Source organism: Bactrocera oleae, chromosome 4, assembly GCF_042242935.1.
Source record: "Bactrocera oleae isolate idBacOlea1 chromosome 4, idBacOlea1, whole genome shotgun sequence".
Lineage (NCBI taxonomy): Eukaryota > Metazoa > Arthropoda > Insecta > Diptera > Tephritidae > Bactrocera > Bactrocera oleae.
In genome coordinates this window covers 31451109-31472841 of record NC_091538.1, presented here as the reverse complement: position 1 = coordinate 31472841, position 21733 = coordinate 31451109, and the positions used below count along the sequence as shown (strand labels likewise).

Here is a 21733-nt window from a genome sequence, read left to right as displayed (position 1 = left end):
TTCTTATAATAACTTCTATATAAAAATTAGCCTTTCAAATGATTCCCTTTAAATAGATTACATACAGCATAATTGAAAATACGGTTGGTTAATTCCACTCTCCTTGATAATATTACTAAAAAATAACAAAATTAACCCGGATAAAATGTTAGCATTTCTTTGTTTAATTATTTATTCCTCTTATAAAACCAAAACCCACAAAATTACTAAAAGAAGTTTTCTTATGAAGTTAACGGTACTTTTGTGTCGCGAGTGCTATTTTTTCTGTTTGATTATGAATTTTCTGTCAATCAGTTCAGTTTAAATAAAGCGATAATTTGCAATTTTAAGCAATGTGAAAAGTAATAATTTTAAACATAATAAAGAGAAGGGAATTAAGTTTAGAAAAAAAACATATATCAATCCGTCGTAGGGGTTATAACTCCAGAACGCCCAGAAAGAAACGCTTTGTTAGTGGTGTCAATAAACAGAAGACAGTCACATTCGCTAAGCAACACGAAAACAAATATTTAGCTTTTTCGGATGAGTTGAGCTTAAATATACATATTTGGATCACATGGACGTATTAGAGTATGGAAAAAGCCTAACGATGAACTCAATCCGAAAAATAACATAAAAACAATTAAACACGGAGAAGGTGGAGTTTTAGTATGGGGGTGTATGTCCCGTGCTGGTCTCGGAAACCTTGTTATAATCTATGAAATAATGACCAAAAAGGTTTAACTTAATGGTTAAATTTTATTTTCTTTATTGAAATTAAATACTTAATCTTTAGTCGTACCAAGACTTTGACCATTTTTATTGTTATTGGAAGAGAAAAGTGAGTTTTTGTTTTTATAAAAAAAAGGAATAATTAAATAAAGAAATGCTTATAATTTATTCGGGTTATTTTCGTTATTTTTTTATCAATTTTAGCAAAAAGATGGGAATTAACGAACTGTACTTTCGCTTATGCTGTACACTGAATATAATAATACTATTCAAATAAATGTTACTATTTATAGTTAAATGATCGTATTTTTCTATTCTAGACTTAAATACGAAGAGTGAAATAAGACTTGTAGTTGGCTATCTTGCCTACTATTATTACGTCCCTTATTAGGTTAAAGTTAGGATTAACAAGTAAGGAAGAGCTAAGTTCGGATGTAACCGAACATTTTATACTCTCGCAAAGTCAAATGGTATACTCGTTTGAGATTTCTTTGTGGATTGACTGATATTTTCGGTAGAAGGTCAACTATAGGCACTGGGGTCCACATATTTAGTACTTAGGGGCTTGAACAGTTTTGGTTCGATTTAGAAAATTTTTGGTCACAAGGTGGTATACTTTAAACGTATTATTCACGCAAAGTTTTACGCCGATATAATCATTGTTGCTTGATTTGCATAGTGGAAAGTGAAAGAATAAAGTGGTATTTAAAATGGTGTCATATGGAAAATAGGCGTGGTTGTAATCCGATTTCGCCCATTTTCGCACTATGACATAGAAACATGAAAAGAACGTTACGCACCGAATTTGGTTGAAATCGGTTAAGCAGATCTCAAGATATGGGTTTTCACCTAAAAGTGGGCTGTGCCACGCCCACTGTCTAATTTTGAACGCGGTTCCTATAAGGTCATCTTATACCATCTCAGAGATAAAATTTAATGTCTCTGGCGTGTTTAGTGCTTGATTTATCGCGCTTTTAGAAGTTTTTAACAGTACCGTTATATGGGGAGTGGGCGGAGTTGCCACCCGATTTCAACTATTTTCACACCGTCAATAGAAGTGCTAAAAACATTTGCTTCTAGTGAATTTTGTTATTATAGCATTAGCGGTTTAGGAGATATGCACATTAAACCTATTAGAGGCGGGACCACGCCCACTTTAAAAAAAAAAGCTTTAACTACAGATGCCCCTCCCTAATGTGATCCTGTGTACCAAATAACAGTCTTGTATCTTATTGCGGAGCTTAGTTATGGCAAGTTATTTGTTTTTGATTAATGGCGTTTTGTGGGCGTGGCAGTGGTCCGATTACGCCCATCTGCAATACCAACCGTCTCACGGTACCATGAAACATGTCTACCAAGTTTCATAAAGATATCTCAATTTTTACTCAAGTTAGAGCTTGCACGGACGGACGGACAGACGGACGGACAGACGGACGGACGGACAGACAGTCACCCGGATTTCAACTCGTCTCTTCATCCTGATCATTTATATATATATAACCCTATATCTAACTCGATTAGTTTTAGGTGATACAAACAACCGTTAGGTGAACAAAACTATTATACTCTGTAGCAACAGGTTGCGAGAGTATAAAAAGGCGATTTTAACAACGAAATCGAATAATTTTCAGAAAATTGTCAAATTAATGCTTAAAATACCTTTCATCGGGGTTTATAAAACCCATTGTATATATACAATGGTTATGAATACTTCATTATAAATTTGTTGTGCAAAATCAATTATTAATCAGCTGATTGAAACACAAAGACTTACAATGTTTTTCAAAATAGGTATTTCGCAGCAAAAATGCCAAGGAAAACTGAAAACTATGTAATAATGGATGCGCATTGCAAGAATGAAACATCAAATCTATTGATACTTGACTCAAATGAGTTTTACCTTTTTAAGCAAATCTACTTGTGACTATAGATTACGAATCAGACAAGTCACAATAGAATACCCTGGAAGTGTCCATGTCGCCAAAATCTTTTTGAATAGCTTAGTTGCAAAACATCCTCAACGCTTTTTATCAGATTCGCAGTAGATTGCTGGAGAGATGAAGCAATTTTTATTGACACCATTTTGGCAAAACAGTACTGACCACACTATGGAAGAAAGAGAAAGTTTCAACAAGTACTTTTCGAAATATCGTTAGCGAATTGAGAATTGTGTTGGCATTTTAAAAGAAAAATTCGGTAACTTGGATCCAATGAGTGGATTATGGTATGCTCCATAAAATGCTAGTTTCTCCATAAAATGCTAGTCAATTTCCATATTGAAAACGAAGAACGAATTGAATACATCTTATCATCTGGAAGTAACACAAGAAGTAGTCTTCTTGACTTCATACAAAATCACATAACAACTTAATATACATCAGTATATGGTTTTCCCACATGTATATTCACATTATATTGGTTTGATTAACAAATAAATAGAAAAAATTGAATTCAAAAATTAATTGTAGAAGTCATTATTAAAATGAAACTTCAGGTACTCCAAAAATTTTAAATTTCCCTCGCACCACTTTATTAACTCCCCCTTATTTCTATTTGTGTTTAATTCCTCCATTGCCAATTTTTCTTTCATTTGTAATTCTATTTAATTCTGTTTAATTTCCATTTAAATAAAAAATTTAGAATTTTTCATGCGATTTACTATTTTCCACACCAGTTTACGGTTTGAACAATTTGCACAAATTTACAATCTCCTCAATACTTTTTATTTTCTTTATACGCATGCAGAAACAATAAAATTCTAGTTTAAATGACAAATCATAATCTTAGATTTTATGGTTTCGCCTTCCATACTCCCTTCACCTGGTAAGCCCTCTACCACTTCTGTATATGTTGTACGCATATACCGAACCTTCGAGCGTGTCACCTTCCAGTCCACCATTTCTACTTAAGACGTTATCTTCTATAATTGAAATTATAATAGATTAATTGGGCTGCATTATTTTATAAGTTTTTATTTTAGATAACTTGTAAGCTACGATTTTTTACTAGGTTTGGACTTGATTTCATCATTTTCAATAAGTAAATTTAAATATTTCGTATTTAGTTTTTCTTTTCTCCTCCAGTGTGGATACTTCATTTAAAATCAAAAATTTGTTCGACCCGCGTCACTGTTCACTACTTGTAACTGATAATCTTTTGGCTAGGGATATTTCGTAGTTTTCTCCCTTTATCTTGCCAAGGATATCACTTAATACACGCACTGCACTTCACGATCGATTATTCTTTGGCTAAAGATCCTTTGTAGTTTTCTAACTTTGTCTTGCCAAGGATACTTTTTTGATTTACACGTGCTCCACATTGGGCGCCAACTAATATTCTCGTCAAGAGGATATTAAAAAATATAATTTCTATTCGCGAACGCGCGGAAGAAATAAGAACACGTGTTGTCCTTTTGATTGATATAAAAAGAGTTCCCCTTTATTTTCAACTTACTAATATTAAAACATTTTGTTTTTATTTATTTAAAGCTACTTCACAATAAAGATTGAAACTAGAACAAACAAATAAAATTTTTTGCTATTTAGCATATTTCGGCAGAACGTTAAGTGTTATTTTTTGTTTACAATTATTATTGTTATGCCTACATGTGAGAGTCACCAGTAATGTTTTGATTTGAATGGATTATTCCACTCAGAACAGAAAAAGCATATCGAATTCTTAAATCAACAAAAACGTTAATAAAGATTTTTCTTACGCGACTGCATAACTACAAAAATTAAGATACAATTTTATTTACAGGTACGGCAAAGATGCTGCCACAATTTCTATCGTTTAAGCCGTTGCATAACTTCCTTGTAGTATTCGTTATTAACTATACGACTGGAACTCATGATGCACCACACCATTGTAATCAAAGAAAACAGTGAGCAAAGCCTTCACATTTGATCGAACTTGGAGTGCCTTTTTCGGTCTTGGCTCATTTGGCAGCTTCTATTGGGATGATTGAGCCTTGGTTTCGACGTCATAACCATATACCCACGTGTTGTCACTAGTTATGACCCATTTGAGCAAACCCGGATCGTTGTTGACAACTCCAATAGTATTGCTTTTTGCTAAGAATTTAGCAAATTTCGTGAAAAAATCAAAGAGCACACAAAACCGTGACTAACCTTTTGTGTTGCCAAAAACAAACTAATAATCGAAATTGGCTCCTAATACAAGCACATGATAAACATATCCGATTATTACAAAAACAAAATATCGATAATCGAATGTAGAAAGCTAGCGAAAAATCAAAATTCACCTTTTCCTTATTCCGCTTATAAGTTTGAAAACTACATGCAATATTAAAAAAACGTTATAAATATGGTAACCCCAATAAAGTGCTGCAGCAATTGCATTTAAGGCTTAGAGAAGGAAATAGTTCAGAATTAAGTTACAATAGCATTTCGAAAATCTATTCATTTAATAGAGATTTTAAAAGACAAAAATACTCTTATTGTTTTAATCAAAAATTAAGACCCATAAAAAGTAATAGACATGACAGACGAATCTGGAAGCGTTGTAGTATCAACGCATTGATTCTTGATTGCCGAAATCTAGTTTCAAGAACCATTAGAATAGGCATCTGGTTTAAGTATTTTGTTGGCCAATTAATTAAATCCACTTTTTTTTTAAATAGAAAAAGCCGATAAAGTTTATAAATATTTTTTTATTCTACATGAGGGTAAGTTTCTTCTTATTTCCATTTTTCGTCTAGTCCGGTCAATTTAGACATTTGATGGTACATAAATTCACGACTAGCCAAAAATTGATGAGATTGTTTAATATATAATTATAAATAAAATTTCAAAGTTCCCCATCTTTCCCCTTTGTTTTTATAAAAGAAAATAATAATTAAATAAAGAAATTCTAACAATTTATTCGGGTTGTTTTCGTTATTTTTTTTATCAATATTATCAAAAAGATGGGAATTAACCGATCGTACCTTCACTTATGCTGTACACTTAATATAATAATACTATTCAAATAAATTTTACTAATTAATAACATTGTAGTTTATAATTTAAATTGCTCTCTTCATGAATATACATATATGACGTTCGCGCTCACCATGTAAAATGTTAAAATTGCACTTTCATCTGTCAGAATTTTAATTATTCTACCGTTTGGCACACAGCCATATTGTTCTTCTTTAACATGCGTATATAATTTAAATGATCGTATGTTTCTATTCTATACTTAAATACGAAGAGTGAAATAAGACTTGTAGTTGGCTATCTTGCCTACTATTATTACGTCCCTTATTAATTTTAAAGTTAGAATTAAAAGGGCGATTAACAACGAAATCGAATAATTTTCAGAAAATTGTGAAATTAATGCCCAAAGTCACTATTAATCAGCTGATTGAAAAACAAAGACTTACAATGTTTTTCAAAGTAAGTATTTCGCAGCAAAAATGTCAAGGAAAATTGAAAACTATGTAATAATGGATGCGCATTGCAAGAATGAAACATTAAATCTATTGATACTTAACTCAAGTGAGTTTTACCTTTATAAACAAATCTCCATTATTGATTTATTCCATATTGCAATACCATAGTTATAGGTATATTGATATATTGATCCAAATTAAAGTTGGTAAAGTTGGTCAATATGGTATTAAAGTGCAAAAATAAGTATTTCGCAGCAAAAATGCCAAGGAAAACTGAAAAATATATAATAATGGATGCACTTTGCAAGAATCAAACATTAAATCTATTGATACTTGACTCAAGTGAGTTTTACCTTTATAAGCAAATCTCCTTGTGACTATAGATTACGAATCAGACAAGTCAAAATAGAATACCCTGGAAGTGTCCATGTCGCCAAAATCTTTTTGAATAGCTTACATGCAAAACACCCTCAACGCTTTTTATCAGATTCGTAGGAGATTGCTGGAGAGATGAAGCAATTTTTATTGACACCATTTTGGCAAAACAGTACTGACCACACTATGGAAGAAAGAGAAAGTTTCAACAAGTACTTTTCAAAATATCGTGTGCGAATTGAGAATTGTGTTGGCATTTTAAAAGAAAAATTCGCTAACCTGGATCCAATAAGTGGAGGATGGTATGCTGTATTCTCCATAAAATGCTAGTCAATTTTCATATAGAAAACGAAGAACGCATTGAATACATCTTACCATCTGGAAGTAACACAAGAAGTAGTCTTCTTGACTTCATACAAAATCATATAACAACTTAATATACATCAGTATATGGTTTTCCCACATGTATATTCACAATATATTGGTTTGATTAACAAATAAATAGAAAAAATTCAATTCAAAAATTAATTGTAGAAGTCATTATTAAAATGAAACTTCAGGTACTCCAAAAATTTTAAATTTCCCTCGCACCACTTTATTAACTCCCCCTTATTTCTATTTGTGTTTAATTACTCCATTGCCAATTTTTCTTTCATTTGTAATTCTATTATTTTTAAATATTCTTGACTGTGCAATTCAGTTTCAGTTTCATTTCCATTTAAATAAAAAATTTAGATTTTTTCATGCGATTTTCTATTTTCTTTCCACACCAGTTTACGGTTTGAACAATTTGCACAAATTTACAATCTCCTTATACTTTTTATTTTCTTTATACGCATGCAGAAACAATAAAGTTCTAGTTTAAATGACAAATCATAATCTTAGATTTTATGGTTTCGCCTTCCATACTCCCTTCACCTGGTAAGCCCTCCAACATTTCTGTATATGTTGTACGCATATACCGAACCTTCGAGCGTGTCACCTTCCAGTCCACCATTTCTATTAAAGACGTTATCTTCTATAATTGAAATTATAATAGATTAATACTAAGTTGTATTTTAAATAATAGACAGACCTCAAAATCCCTGTTTTGGGTTACGAATTCAACCAATGATTTGTCTTCTTCTAGCAGCGATTTTCTTGTTGGGTTGGACCGCACCTGCTTTGCTTTTGTCTAAAAACACATTTCTTTAAAAAAATAGTATTTATTATGCATTTTACATGTATAATATTAAACTGCTCCATTTAGCCAAAAACCGTCGAAAATAGCAATACACAAATCTAACCACAATACAAAACACACTGAAGTAAATAGCAATCAGCAGATTATTTATAACGAAACGAAAACATAGCGTACAGAGTTATATTTACGTAAATTTATTTTTGCATGCAAATCAATAACAAATTTTTAAAACTAGTGCAAAAGTTTCTGACTTTATAATTTGACGATGCAGTTATGACAACTTGTGAGTCCCCTAATTTTCTGGTCGAAATCGTCATAGTCTATCTATTTCAAAAGTGTTCCTTACTCTTTTATTCCCCTTTTTTGTCTCACATTGTTTCGTTTTAACTGTCCTAACAAAGTTTCAATCAATACTTGAAAATATAATACTAAATATGACATCGGCTGTCGTCATATTGAAAACAAGCTATCCTTTATTGTAGTCAGTTGCCCTCTGTTTTGATTGAAAATTGTAAGTTTTCTTGTCCTATTTTGACAACGCTTCGGCTTAGTGTGCAATTCTTTAATTTATATTCCTTTTTTCTCTTTTATTATATTTTTATTTATTAATTAGCTTATGGGCTGCATTAAGTTTATAAGTTTTTATTTAAGATAACTTGTAAGCTACGATTTTTTTTAGGTTTGGACTTGACTTCATCATTTTCAATAAGTAAATTTAAATATTTCGTATTTAGTTTTACTTTTCTCCTCCAGTGAGGATACTTCATTTAAAATCAAAAGTTTGTTCGACACGCGTCACTGTTCACTACTTGTAACTGATAATCTTTTGGCTAGGGATATTTCGTAGTTTTCTCCCTTTGTCTTGCCAAGGATATCACTTAATACACGCACTGCACTTAACGATCGATTATCATTTGGCTAGAGATCCTTTGTAGTTTTCTAACTTTGTCTTGCCAAGGATACTGCTTTGCTTTACACGTGCTCCACTTTGGGCGCCAACTAATATTATCGTCAAGAGGATATTAAAAAATATATTTTCTATTCGCGGACGCGCGGAAGAAATAAGAACAGGTGTTGTTCTTTTGATTGATATAATAAGAGTTCTCCTTTATTTTCAACTTACTATTATTTATATATTGAAATTGAAACTAGAACAAATAAATTACAATTTTTACTATTTAGCATATTTCCGCAGAACGTTAAGTGTTCTTTTTTGTTTACAATTATTATTGTTATGCCTCCATGTGAGAGTCACCAGTAATATTTTGATATGAATGGATTATTTCACTCAGAACAGAAAAAGCATATCAAATTCTTAAATCAAAAAAAACGTTAATAAAGATTTTACTTATGCGACTGCATAACTACAAAAATTACGATACAATTTTATTTACAGGTACGGCAAAGCTGCTGTGTGGAGGCTGCCGTTAACTTGCATACTTATGTGCAAAGCCATTTATCTTTCGTGACTTACATTTTGTGTTGCCAAAAACAATCTAATAATCGAAATTGACTTCTAATACAAGCACATGATAAACATATCCGACTATTACAAAAACAAAATATCGATAATCAAATGTACACAGCTAGCGAAAAATCAAAATTCACCTTTTCCTTTGAACACACCTCGTATATGGGTATATTTATTCTAAGAGATTGCGTTGGTAGTGATGATTACTACCATTTTCTCTTATTGCACGCAGGTATACCATACGACTACTACTACTATCAGGCAAGAAGTCGTATAGCACTGAAGCTAATGTTGCCCAATAAATCTTGGAAGAATTCGTTAATTTGTTTGAAAATATAGACGGAGACCATTTAGTTAGTTACAATATACATTTTACTCCATTTAGCTGCTTGTACTAAGTATTATGATGCTCTCGATAACTTTTCCGCTTATAAGTTTGAAAACTACATGCAATATTAAAGAAAACTTATAAATATGGTAACCCCAATAAAGTGCTGCTGCAATTACATTAAAGAGAAATAAATAGTTCAGAATTAAGTTGCAATAGCATTTCGAAAATCTATTCATTTAATAGAGATTTTAAGAGACGAAAAGCCTCTTATTGTTTTAATCAAAAATTAGGACCCATAAAAAGTATAGACATGACAGACGAATCTGGTAGCGTTGTAGTATCAACGCATTGATTCTTGAATGCCGAAAACTAGTTTCAAAAACCATTAGAATCGTCATCAGGTTTAAGTATTTTGTTGGCAAATTAATGAAATCCACTTTTTTTAAATAGAAAAAGCCGATAAAGTTTATAAATATTTTTTTATTCTACATGAGGGTAAGTTTCTTCTAATTTCCATTTTTTGTCTAGTCTGGTCAATTTAGACATTTGATGGTACATAAATTCACAACTAGCCAAAAAAATTGATGAGATTGTTTAATATATAAATATAAATAAAATTTCAAAGTTCCCCATCTTTCCCCTTTGTTTTTATAAAAGAAAATAATAATTAAATAAAGAAATTCTAACAATTTATTCGGGTTATTACCGCTATTTTTTTTATCAATATTATCAAAGAGATGGGAATTAACCAATCGTACCTTCACTTATGCTGTACACTGAATATAATAGAACTATTCAAATAAATTTTACTAATTAATAACATTGTAGTTAATAATTTAAATTGCTCTCTTCATGAATATACATATATGACGTTCCGTTTCAAACTGAAAAAATTCGGTAACCTGGATCCAATGAGTGGATTATGGTATGCTGTATTCTTCATAAAATGCTAGTCAATTTCCATATTGAAAACGAAGAACGCATTGAATACATCTTACCATCTGGAAGTAACACAAGAAGTAGTCTTCTTAAATTCATACAAAATCAACAACTTAATATACATCAGTATATGGCTTTCCCACATGTATATTCACAATATATTGGTTTGATTAACAAATAAATAGAAAAAATTCAATTCAAAAATTAATTGTAGAAGTCATGATTAAAAAGAAACTTCAGGTACTCCAAAAATTTTAAATTTCCCTCGCACCACTTTATTAACTCCCCTTTATTTCTATTTGTGTTTCAATTCCTCCATTGCCAATTTTTCTTTCATTTGTAATTCCATTATTTTTAATTTTTCTTGATTGTGCAGTTCATTCAGTTTCAGTTGCATTTCCATTTAAATAAAAAATTTAGAATTTTTAATGCGATTTACTAGTTTCTTTCCACACCAGTTTACGACTTGAACAATTTGCACAAATTTACAATCTCCTCAATACTTTTTATTTTCTTTACTTCTATACGCATGCAGAAACAATGAAATTCTAGTTTAAATGACAAATCATAATCTTAGATTTTATGGTTTCGGTTTCCATACTCCCTTCACCTGGTAAGCCATCCAACACTTCTGTATATGTTGTACGCATATACCGAACCTTCTTGCGTGTCACCTTCCAGTCCACCATTTCTATTTAAGACGTTATCTTCTATAATTGAAATTATAATAGATTAATACTAAGTTGTATTTTAAATAATAGACAGACCTCAAAATCCCTGTTTTGGGTTACGAATTCAACCAATGATTTCTCTTCTTTTAGCAGCGATTTTCTTGTTGGGTTGGACCGCACCTGCTTTGCTTTTGTCTAAAAACACATTTCTTTAATAAAATAGTATTTGTTATGCATTTTACATGTATAATATTAAACTGCTCCATTTAGCCAAAAACCGTCGAAAATAGCAATACACAAATCTAACCACAATACAAAACACACTGAAGTAAATAGCAATCAGCAGATTATTTATAACGAAACGAAAACATAGCGTACAGAGTTATATTTACGTAAATTTATTTTTGCATGCAAATCAACAACAAATTTTTAAAACTAGTGCAAAAGTTTCTGACTTTATAATTTGACGATGCAGTTATGACAATTTGTGAGTCCCCTAATTTTCTGGTCGAAATCGTCATAGTCTATCTATTTCAAAAGTGTTCCTTACTCTTTTATTCCCCTTTTTTGTCTCACATTGTTTCGTTTTAACTGTCCTAACAAAGTTTCAATCAATACTTGAAAACATAATACACAATATGACATCGGCTGTCGTCATATTGAAAACAAGCTATCCTTTATTGTAGTCAGTTGCCCTCTGTTTTGATTGAAAATTGTAAGTTTTCTTGTCCTATTTTGACAACGCTTCGGCTTAGTGTGCAATTCTTTAATTTATGTTCCTTTTTTCTTTTTTATTATATTTTTATTTATTAATTAGCTTATGGGCTGCATTAAGTTTATAAGTTTTTATTTAAGATAACTTGTAAGCTACGATTTTTTTTAGGTTTGGACTTGACTTCATCATTTTCAATAAGTAAATTTAAATATTTCGTATTTAGTTTTACTTTTCTCCTCCAGTGAGGATACTTCATTTAAAATCAAAAGTTTGTTCGACACGCGTCACTGTTCACTACTTGTAACTGATAATCTTTTGGCTAGGGATATTTCGTAGTTTTCTCCCTTTGTCTTGCCAAGGATATCACTTAATACACGCACTGCACTTAACGATCGATTATCATTTGGCTAGAGATCCTTTGTAGTTTTGTAACTTTGTCTTGCCAAGGATACTGCTTTGCTTTACACGTGCTCCACTTTGGGCGCCAACTAATATTATCGTCAAGAGGATATTAAAAAATATATTTTCTATTCGCGGACGCGCGGAAGAAATAAGAACAGGTGTTGTTCTTTTGATTGATATAATAAGAGTTCTCCTTTATTTTCAACTTACTATTATTTATATATTGAAATTGAAACTAGAACAAATAAATTACAATTTTTACTATTTAGCATATTTCCGCAGAACGTTAAGTGTTCTTTTTTGTTTACAATTATTATTGTTATGCCTCCATGTGAGAGTCACCAGTAATATTTTGATATGAATGGATTATTTCACTCAGAACAGAAAAAGCATATCAAATTCTTAAATCAACAAAAACGTTAATAAAGATTTTACTTATGCGACTGCATAACTACAAAAATTACGATACAATTTTATTTACAGGTACGGCAAAGCTGCTGTGTGGAGGCTGCCGTTAACTTGCATACTTATGTGCAAAGCCATTTATCTTTCGTGACTTACATTTTGTGTTGCCAAAAACAATCTAATAATCGAAATTGACTCCTAATACAAGCACATGATAAACATATCCGACTATTACAAAAACAAAATATCGATAATCAAATGTGCACAGCTAGCGAAAAATCAAAATTCACCTTTTCCTTTGAACACACCTCGTATATGGGTATATTTGTTCTAAGAGATTGCGTTGGTAGTGATGATTACTACCATTTTCTCTTATTGCACGCAGGTATACCATACGACTACTACTACTATCAGGCAAGAAGTCATATAGCACTGAAGCAAATGTTGCCCAATAAATCTTGGAAGAATTCGTTAATTTGTTTGAAAATATAGACGGAGACCATTTAGTTAGTTACAATATACATTTTACTCCATTTAGCTGCTTGTACTAAGTATTATGGTGCTCTAGATAACTTTTCCGCTTATAAGTTTGAAAACTACATGCAATATTAAAGAAAACTTAAAAATATGGTAACCCCAATAAAGTGCTGCTGCAAATTCATTACAGAGAAATAAATAGTTCAGAATTAAGTTGCAATAGCATTTCGAAAATCTATTCATTTAATAGAGATTTTAAGAGACGAAAAGCCTCTTATTGTTTTAATCAAAAATTAGGACCCATAAAAAGTATAGACATGACAGACGAATCTGGTAGCGTTGTAGTATCAACGCATTGATTCTTGAATGCCGAAAACTAGTTTCAAAAACCATTAGAATCGTCATCAGGTTTAAGTATTTTGTTGGCAAATTAATGAAATCCACTTTTTTTTAAATAGAAAAAGCCGATAAAGTTTATAAATATTTTTTTATTCTACATGAGGGTAAGTTTCTTCTAATTTCCATTTTTCGTCTAGTCTGGTCAATTTAGACATTTGATGGTACATAAATTCACAACTAGCCAAAAATTGATGAGATTGTTTAATATATAATTATAAATAAAATTTCAAAGTTCCCCATCTTTCCCCTTTGTTTTTATAAAAGAAAATAATAATTAAATAAAGAAATTCTAACAATTTATTCGGGTTATTACCGCTATTTTTTTTATCAATATTATCAAAGAGATGGGAATTAACCAATCGTACCTTCACTTATGCTGTACACTGAATATAATAGAACTATTCAAATAAATTTTACTAATTAATAACATTGTAGTTAATAATTTAAATTGCTCTCTTCATGAATATACAAAATGACGTTCCGTTTCAAACTGAAAAAATTCGGTAACCTGGATCCAATGAGTGGATTATGGTATGCTGTATTCTTCATAAAATGCTAGTCAATTTCCATATTGAAAACGAAGAACGCATTGAATACATCTTACCATCTGGAAGTAACACAAGAAGTAGTCTTCTTAAATTCATACAAAATCAACAACTTAATATACATCAGTATATGGTTTTCCCACATGTATATTCACAATATATTGGTTTGATTAACAAATAAATAGAAAAAATTCAATTCAAAAATTAATTGTAGAAGTCATGATTAAAAAGAAACTTCAGGTACTCCAAAAATTTTAAATTTCCCTCGCACCACTTTATTAACTCCCCTTTATTTCTATTTGTGTTTCAATTCCTCCATTGCCAATTTTTCTTTCATTTGTAATTCCATTATTTTTAATTATTCTTGATTGTGCAGTTCATTCAGTTTCAGTTGCATTTCCATTTAAATAAAAAATTTAGAATTTTTAATGCGATTTACTAGTTTCTTTCCACACCAGTTTACGACTTGAACAATTTGCACAAATTTACAATCTCCTCAATACTTTTTATTTTCTTTACTTCTATACGCATGCAGAAACAATGAAATTCTAGTTTAAATGACAAATCATAATCTTAGATTTTATGGTTTCGGTTTCCATACTCCCTTCACCTGGTAAGCCATCCAACACTTCTGTATATGTTGTACGCATATACCGAACCTTCTTGCGTGTCACCTTCCAGTCCACCATTTCTATTTAAGACGTTATCTTCTATAATTGAAATTATAATAGATTAATACTAAGTTGTATTTTAAATAATAGACAGACCTCAAAATCCCTGTTTTGGGTTACGAATTCAACCAATGATTTCTCTTCTTTTAGCAGCGATTTTCTTGTTGGGTTGGACCGCACCTGCTTTGCTTTTGTCTAAAAACACATTTCTTTAATAAAATAGTATTTGTTATGCATTTTACATGTATAATATTAAACTGCTCCATTTAGCCAAAAACCGTCGAAAATAGCAATACACAAATCTAACCACAATACAAAACACACTGAAGTAAATAGCAATCAGCAGATTATTTATAACGAAACGAAAACATAGCGTACAGAGTTATATTTACGTAAATTTCTTTTTGCATGCAAATCAACAACAAATTTTTAAAACTAGTGCAAAAGTTTCTGACTTTATAATTTGACGATGCAGTTATGACAATTTGTGAGTCCCCTAATTTTCTGGTCGAAATCGTCATAGTCTATCTATTTCAAAAGTGTTCCTTACTCTTTTATTCCCCTTTTTTGTCTCACATTGTTTCGTTTTAACTGTCCTAACAAAGTTTCAATCAATACTTGAAAACATAATACACAATATGACATCGGCTGTCGTCATATTGAAAACAAGCTATCCTTTATTGTAGTCAGTTGCCCTCTGTTTTGATTGAAAATTGTAAGTTTTCTTGTCCTATTTTGACAACGCTTCGGCTTAGTGTGCAATTCTTTAATTTATGTTCCTTTTTTCATTTTTATTATATTTTTATTTATTAATTAGCTTATGGGCTGCATTAAGTTTATAAGTTTTTATTTAAGATAACTTGTAAGCTACGATTTTTTTTAGGTTTGGACTTGACTTCATCATTTTCAATAAGTAAATTTAAATATTTCGTATTTAGTTTTACTTTTCTCCTCCAGTGAGGATACTTCATTTAAAATCAAAAGTTTGTTCGACACGCGTCACTGTTCACTACTTGTAACTGATAATCTTTTGGCTAGGGATATTTCGTAGTTTTCTCCCTTTGTCTTGCCAAGGATATCACTTAATACACGCACTGCACTTAACGATCGATTATCATTTGGCTAGAGATCCTTTGTAGTTTTCTAACTTTGTCTTGCCAAGGATACTGCTTTGCTTTACACGTGCTCCACTTTGGGCGCCAACTAATATTATCGTCAAGAGGATATTAAAAAATATATATTCTATTCGCGGACGCGCGGAAGAAATAAGAACAGGTGTTGTTCTTTTGATTGATATAATAAGAGTTCTCCTTTATTTTCAACTTACTATTATTTATATATTGAAATTGAAACTAGAACAAATAAATTACAATTTTTACTATTTAGCATATTTCCGCAGAACGTTAAGTGTTCTTTTTTGTTTACAATTATTATTGTTATGCCTCCATGTGAGAGTCACCAGTAATATTTTGATATGAATGGATTATTTCACTCAGAACAGAAAAAGCATATCAAATTCTTAAATCAACAAAAACGTTAATAAAGATTTTACTTATGCGACTGCATAACTACAAAAATTACGATACAATTTTATTTACAGGTACGGCAAAGCTGCTGTGTGGAGGCTGCCGTTAACTTGCATACTTATGTGCAAAGCCATTTATCTTTCGTGACTTACATTTTGTGTTGCCAAAAACAATCTAATAATCGAAATTGACTCCTAATACAAGCACATGATAAACATATCCGACTATTACAAAAACAAAATATCGATAATCAAATGTGCACAGCTAGCGAAAAATCAAAATTCACCTTTTCCTTTGAACACACCTCGTATATGGGTATATTTGTTCTAAGAGATTGCGTTGGTAGTGATGATTACTACCATTTTCTCTTATTGCACGCAGGTATACCATACGACTACTACTACTATCAGGCAAGAAGTCATATAGCACTGAAGCTAATGTTGCCCAATAAATCTTGGAAGAATTCGTTAATTTGTTTGAAAATATAGACGGAGACCATTTAGTTAGTTACAATATACATTTTACTCCATTTAGCTGCTTGTACTAAGTATTATGGTGCTCTAGATAACTTTTCCGCTTATAAGTTTGAAAACTACATGCAATATTAAAGAAAACTTAAAAATATGGTAACCCCAATAAAGTGCTGCTGCAAATTCATTACAGAGAAAGAAATAGTTCAGAATTAAGTTGCAATAGCATTTCGAGAATCTATTCATTTAATAGAGATTTTAAGAGACGAAAAGCCTCTTATTGTTTTAATCAAAAATTAGGACCCATAAAAAGTATAGACATGACAGACGAATCTGGTAGCGTTGTAGTATCAACGCATTGATTCTTGAATGCCGAAAACTAGTTTCAAAAACCATTAGAATCGTCATCAGGTTTAAGTATTTTGTTGGCAAATTAATGAAATCCACTTTTTTTTAAATAGAAAAAGCCGATAAAGTTTATAAATATTTTTTTATTCTACATGAGGGTAAGTTTCTTCTAATTTCCATTTTTCGTCTAGTCTGGTCAATTTAGACATTTGATGGTACATAAATTCACAACTAGCCAAAAATTGATGAGATTGTTTAATATATAATTATAAATAAAATTTCAAAGTTCCCCATCTTTCCCCTTTGTTTTTATAAAAGAAAATAATAATTAAATAAAGAAATTCTAACAATTTATTCGGGTTATTACCGCTATTTTTTTTATCAATATTATCAAAGAGATGGGAATTAACCAATCGTACCTTCACTTATGCTGTACACTGAATATAATAGAACTATTCAAATAAATTTTACTAATTAATAACATTGTAGTTAATAATTTAAATTGCTCTCTTCATGAATATACATATATGACGTTCCGTTTCAAACTGAAAAAATTCGGTAACCTGGATCCAATGAGTGGATTATGGTATGCTGTATTCTTCATAAAATGCTAGTCAATTTCCATATTGAAAACGAAGAACGCATTGAATACATCTTACCATCTGGAAGTAACACAAGAAGTAGTCTTCTTAAATTCATACAAAATCAACAACTTAATATACATCAGTATATGGTTTTCCCACATGTATATTCACAATATATTGGTTTGATTAACAAATAAATAGAAAAAATTCAATTCAAAAATTAATTGTAGAAGTCATGATTAAAAAGAAACTTCAGGTACTCCAAAAATTTTAAATTTCCCTCGCACCACTTTATTAACTCCCCTTTATTTCTATTTGTGTTTCAATTCCTCCATTGCCAATTTTTCTTTCATTTGTAATTCCATTATTTTTAATTTTTCTTGATTGTGCAGTTCATTCAGTTTCAGTTGCATTTCCATTTAAATAAAAAATTTCGAATTTTTAATGCGATTTACTAGTTTCTTTCCACACCAGTTTACGACTTGAACAATTTGCACAAATTTACAATCTCCTCAATACTTTTTATTTTCTTTACTTCTATACGCATGCAGAAACAATGAAATTCTAGTTTAAATGACAAATCATAATCTTAGATTTTATGGTTTCGGTTTCCATACTCCCTTCACCTGGTAAGCCATCCAACACTTCTGTATATGTTGTACGCATATACCGAACCTTCTTGCGTGTCACCTTCCAGTCCACCATTTCTATTTAAGACGTTATCTTCTATAATTGAAATTATAATAGATTAATACTAAGTTGTATTTTAAATAATAGACAGACCTCAAAATCCCTGTTTTGGGTTACGAATTCAACCAATGATTTCTCTTCTTCTAGCAGCGATTTTCTTGTTGGGTTGGACCGCACCTGCTTTGCTTTTGTCTAAAAACACATTTCTTTAATAAAATAGTATTTATTATGCATTTTACATGTATAATATTAAACTGCTCCATTTAGCCAAAAACCGTCGAAAATAGCAATACACAAATCTAACCACAATACAAAACACACTGAAGTAAATAGCAATCAGCAGATTATTTATAACGAAACGAAAACATAGCGTACAGAGTTATATTTACGTAAATTTATTTTTGCATGCAAATCAACAACAAATTTTTAAAACTAGTGCAAAAGTTTCTGACTTTATAATTTGACGATGCAGTTATGACAATTTGTGAGTCCCCTAATTTTCTGGTCGAAATCGTCATAGTCTATCTATTTCAAAAGTGTTCCTTACTCTTTTATTCCCCTTTTTTGTCTCACATTGTTTCGTTTTAACTGTCCTAACAAAGTTTCAATCAATACTTGAAAACATAATACACAATATGACATCGGCTGTCGTCATATTGAAAACAAGCTATCCTTTATTGTAGTCAGTTGCCCTCTGTTTTGATTGAAAATTGTAAGTTTTCTTGTCCTATTTTGACAACGCTTCGGCTTAGTGTGCAATTCTTTAATTTATGTTCCTTTTTTCTTTTTTATTATATTTTTATTTATTAATTAGCTTATGGGCTGCATTAAGTTTATAAGTTTTTATTTAAGATAACTTGTAAGCTACGATTTTTTTTAGGTTTGGACTTGACTTCATCATTTTCAATAAGTAAATTTAAATATTTCGTATTTAGTTTTACTTTTCTCCTCCAGTGAGGATACTTCATTTAAAATCAAAAGTTTGTTCGACACGCGTCACTGTTCACTACTTGTAACTGATAATCTTTTGGCTAGGGATATTTCGTAGTTTTCTCCCTTTGTCTTGCCAAGGATATCACTTAATACACGCACTGCACTTAACGATCGATTATCATTTGGCTAGAGATCCTTTGTAGTTTTCTAACTTTGTCTTGCCAAGGATACTGCTTTGCTTTACACGTGCTCCACTTTGGGCGCCAACTAATATTATCGTCAAGAGGATATTAAAAAATATATATTCTATTCGCGGACGCGCGGAAGAAATAAGAACAGGTGTTGTTCTTTTGATTGATATAATAAGAGTTCTCCTTTATTTTCAACTTACTATTATTTATATATTGAAATTGAAACTAGAACAAATAAATTACAATTTTTACTATTTAGCATATTTCCGCAGAACGTTAAGTGTTCTTTTTTGTTTACAATTATTATTGTTATGCCTCCATGTGAGAGTCACCAGTAATATTTTGATATGAATGGATTATTTCACTCAGAACAGAAAAAGCATATCAAATTCTTAAATCAACAAAAACGTTAATAAAGATTTTACTTATGCGACTGCATAACTACAAAAATTACGATACAATTTTATTTACAGGTACGGCAAAGCTGCTGTGTGGAGGCTGCCGTTAACTTGCATACTTATGTGCAAAGCCATTTATCTTTCGTGACTTACATTTTGTGTTGCCAAAAACAATCTAATAATCGAAATTGACTCCTAATACAAGCACATGATAAACATATCCGACTATTACAAAAACAAAATATCGATAATCAAATGTGCACAGCTAGCGAAAAATCAAAATTCACCTTTTCCTTTGAACACACCTCGTATATGGGTATATTTGTTCTAAGAGATTGCGTTGGTAGTGATGATTACTACCATTTTCTCTTATTGCACGCAGGTATACCATACGACTACTACTACTATCAGGCAAGAAGTCATATAGCACTGAAGCTAATGTTGCCCAATAAATCTTGGAAGAATTCGTTAATTTGTTTGAAAATATAGACGGAGACCATTTAGTTAGTTACAATATACATTTTACTCCATTTAGCTGCTTGTACTAAGTATTATGGTGCTCTAGATAACTTTTCCGCTTATAAGTTTGAAAACTACATGCCATATTAAAGAAAACTTAAAAATATGGTAACCCCAATAAAGTGCTGCTGCAAATTCATTACAGAGAAAGAAATAGTTCAGAATTAAGTTGCAATAGCATTTCGAGAATCTATTCATTTAATAGAGATTTTAAGAGACGAAAAGCCTCTTATTGTTTTAATCAAAAATTAGGACCCATAAAAAGTATAGACATGACAGACGAATCTGGTAGCGTTGTAGTATCAACGCATTGATTCTTGAATGCCGAAAACTAGTTTCAAAAACCATTAGAATCGTCATCAGGTTTAAGTATTTTGTTGGCAAATTAATGAAATCCACTTTTTTTTAAATAGAAAAAGCCGATAAAGTTTATAAATATTTTTTTATTCTACATGAGGGTAAGTTTCTTCTAATTTCCATTTTTCGTCTAGTCTGGTCAATTTAGACATTTGATGGTACATAAATTCACAACTAGCCAAAAATTGATGAGATTGTTTAATATATAATTATAAATAAAATTTCAAAGTTCCCCATCTTTCCCCTTTGTTTTTATAAAAGAAAATAATAATTAAATAAAGAAATTCTAACAATTTATTCGGGTTATTACCGCTATTTTTTTTATCAATATTATCAAAGAGATGGGAATTAACCAATCATACCTTCACTTATGCTGTACACTGAATATAATAGAACTATTCAAATAAATTTTACTAATTAATAACATTGTAGTTAATAATTTAAATTGCTCTCTTCATGAATATACATATATGACGTTCCGTTTCAAACTGAAAAAATTCGGTAACCTGGATCCAATGAGTGGATTATGGTATGCTGTATTCTTCATAAAATGCTAGTCAATTTCCATATTGAAAACGAAGAACGCATTGAATACATCTTACCATCTGGAAGTAACACAAGAAGTAGTCTTCTTAAATTCATACAAAATCAACAACTTAATATACATCAGTATATGGTTTTCCCACATGTATATTCACAATATATTGGTTTGATTAACAAATAAATAGAAAAAATTCAATTCAAAAATTAATTGTAGAAGTCATGATTAAAAAGAAACTTCAGGTACTCCAAAAATTTTAAATTTCCCTCGCACCACTTTATTAACTCCCCTTTATTTCTATTTGTGTTTCAATTCCTCCATTGCCAATTTTTCTTTCATTTGTAATTCCATTATTTTTAATTTTTCTTGATTGTGCAGTTCATTCAGTTTCAGTTGCATTTCCATTTAAATAAAAAATTTCGAATTTTTAATGCGATTTACTAGTTTCTTTCCACACCAGTTTACGACTTGAACAATTTGCACAAA

General features: G+C 30.7%; 2 long non-coding RNA genes across 2 annotated transcripts; both read right to left on the bottom strand.

Moving 5' to 3' along the window:
• Positions 1-10889: 10889 nt before the first annotated feature.
• On the bottom strand, positions 10890-11240 carry LOC138857219 (uncharacterized). The gene is made up of 2 exons (XR_011396268.1): positions 11173-11240; positions 10890-11115 (listed from the first exon to the last, which is right to left on the bottom strand). It is a non-coding gene; the product is annotated as an uncharacterized lncRNA (long non-coding RNA).
• Positions 11241-18118: 6878 nt separating this feature from the next.
• LOC138857184 (uncharacterized) lies at positions 18119-18798 on the bottom strand. The gene is made up of 2 exons (XR_011396209.1): positions 18402-18798; positions 18119-18344 (listed from the first exon to the last, which is right to left on the bottom strand). It is a non-coding gene; the product is annotated as an uncharacterized lncRNA (long non-coding RNA).
• Between the last annotated feature and the right edge of the window lie 2935 nt (positions 18799-21733).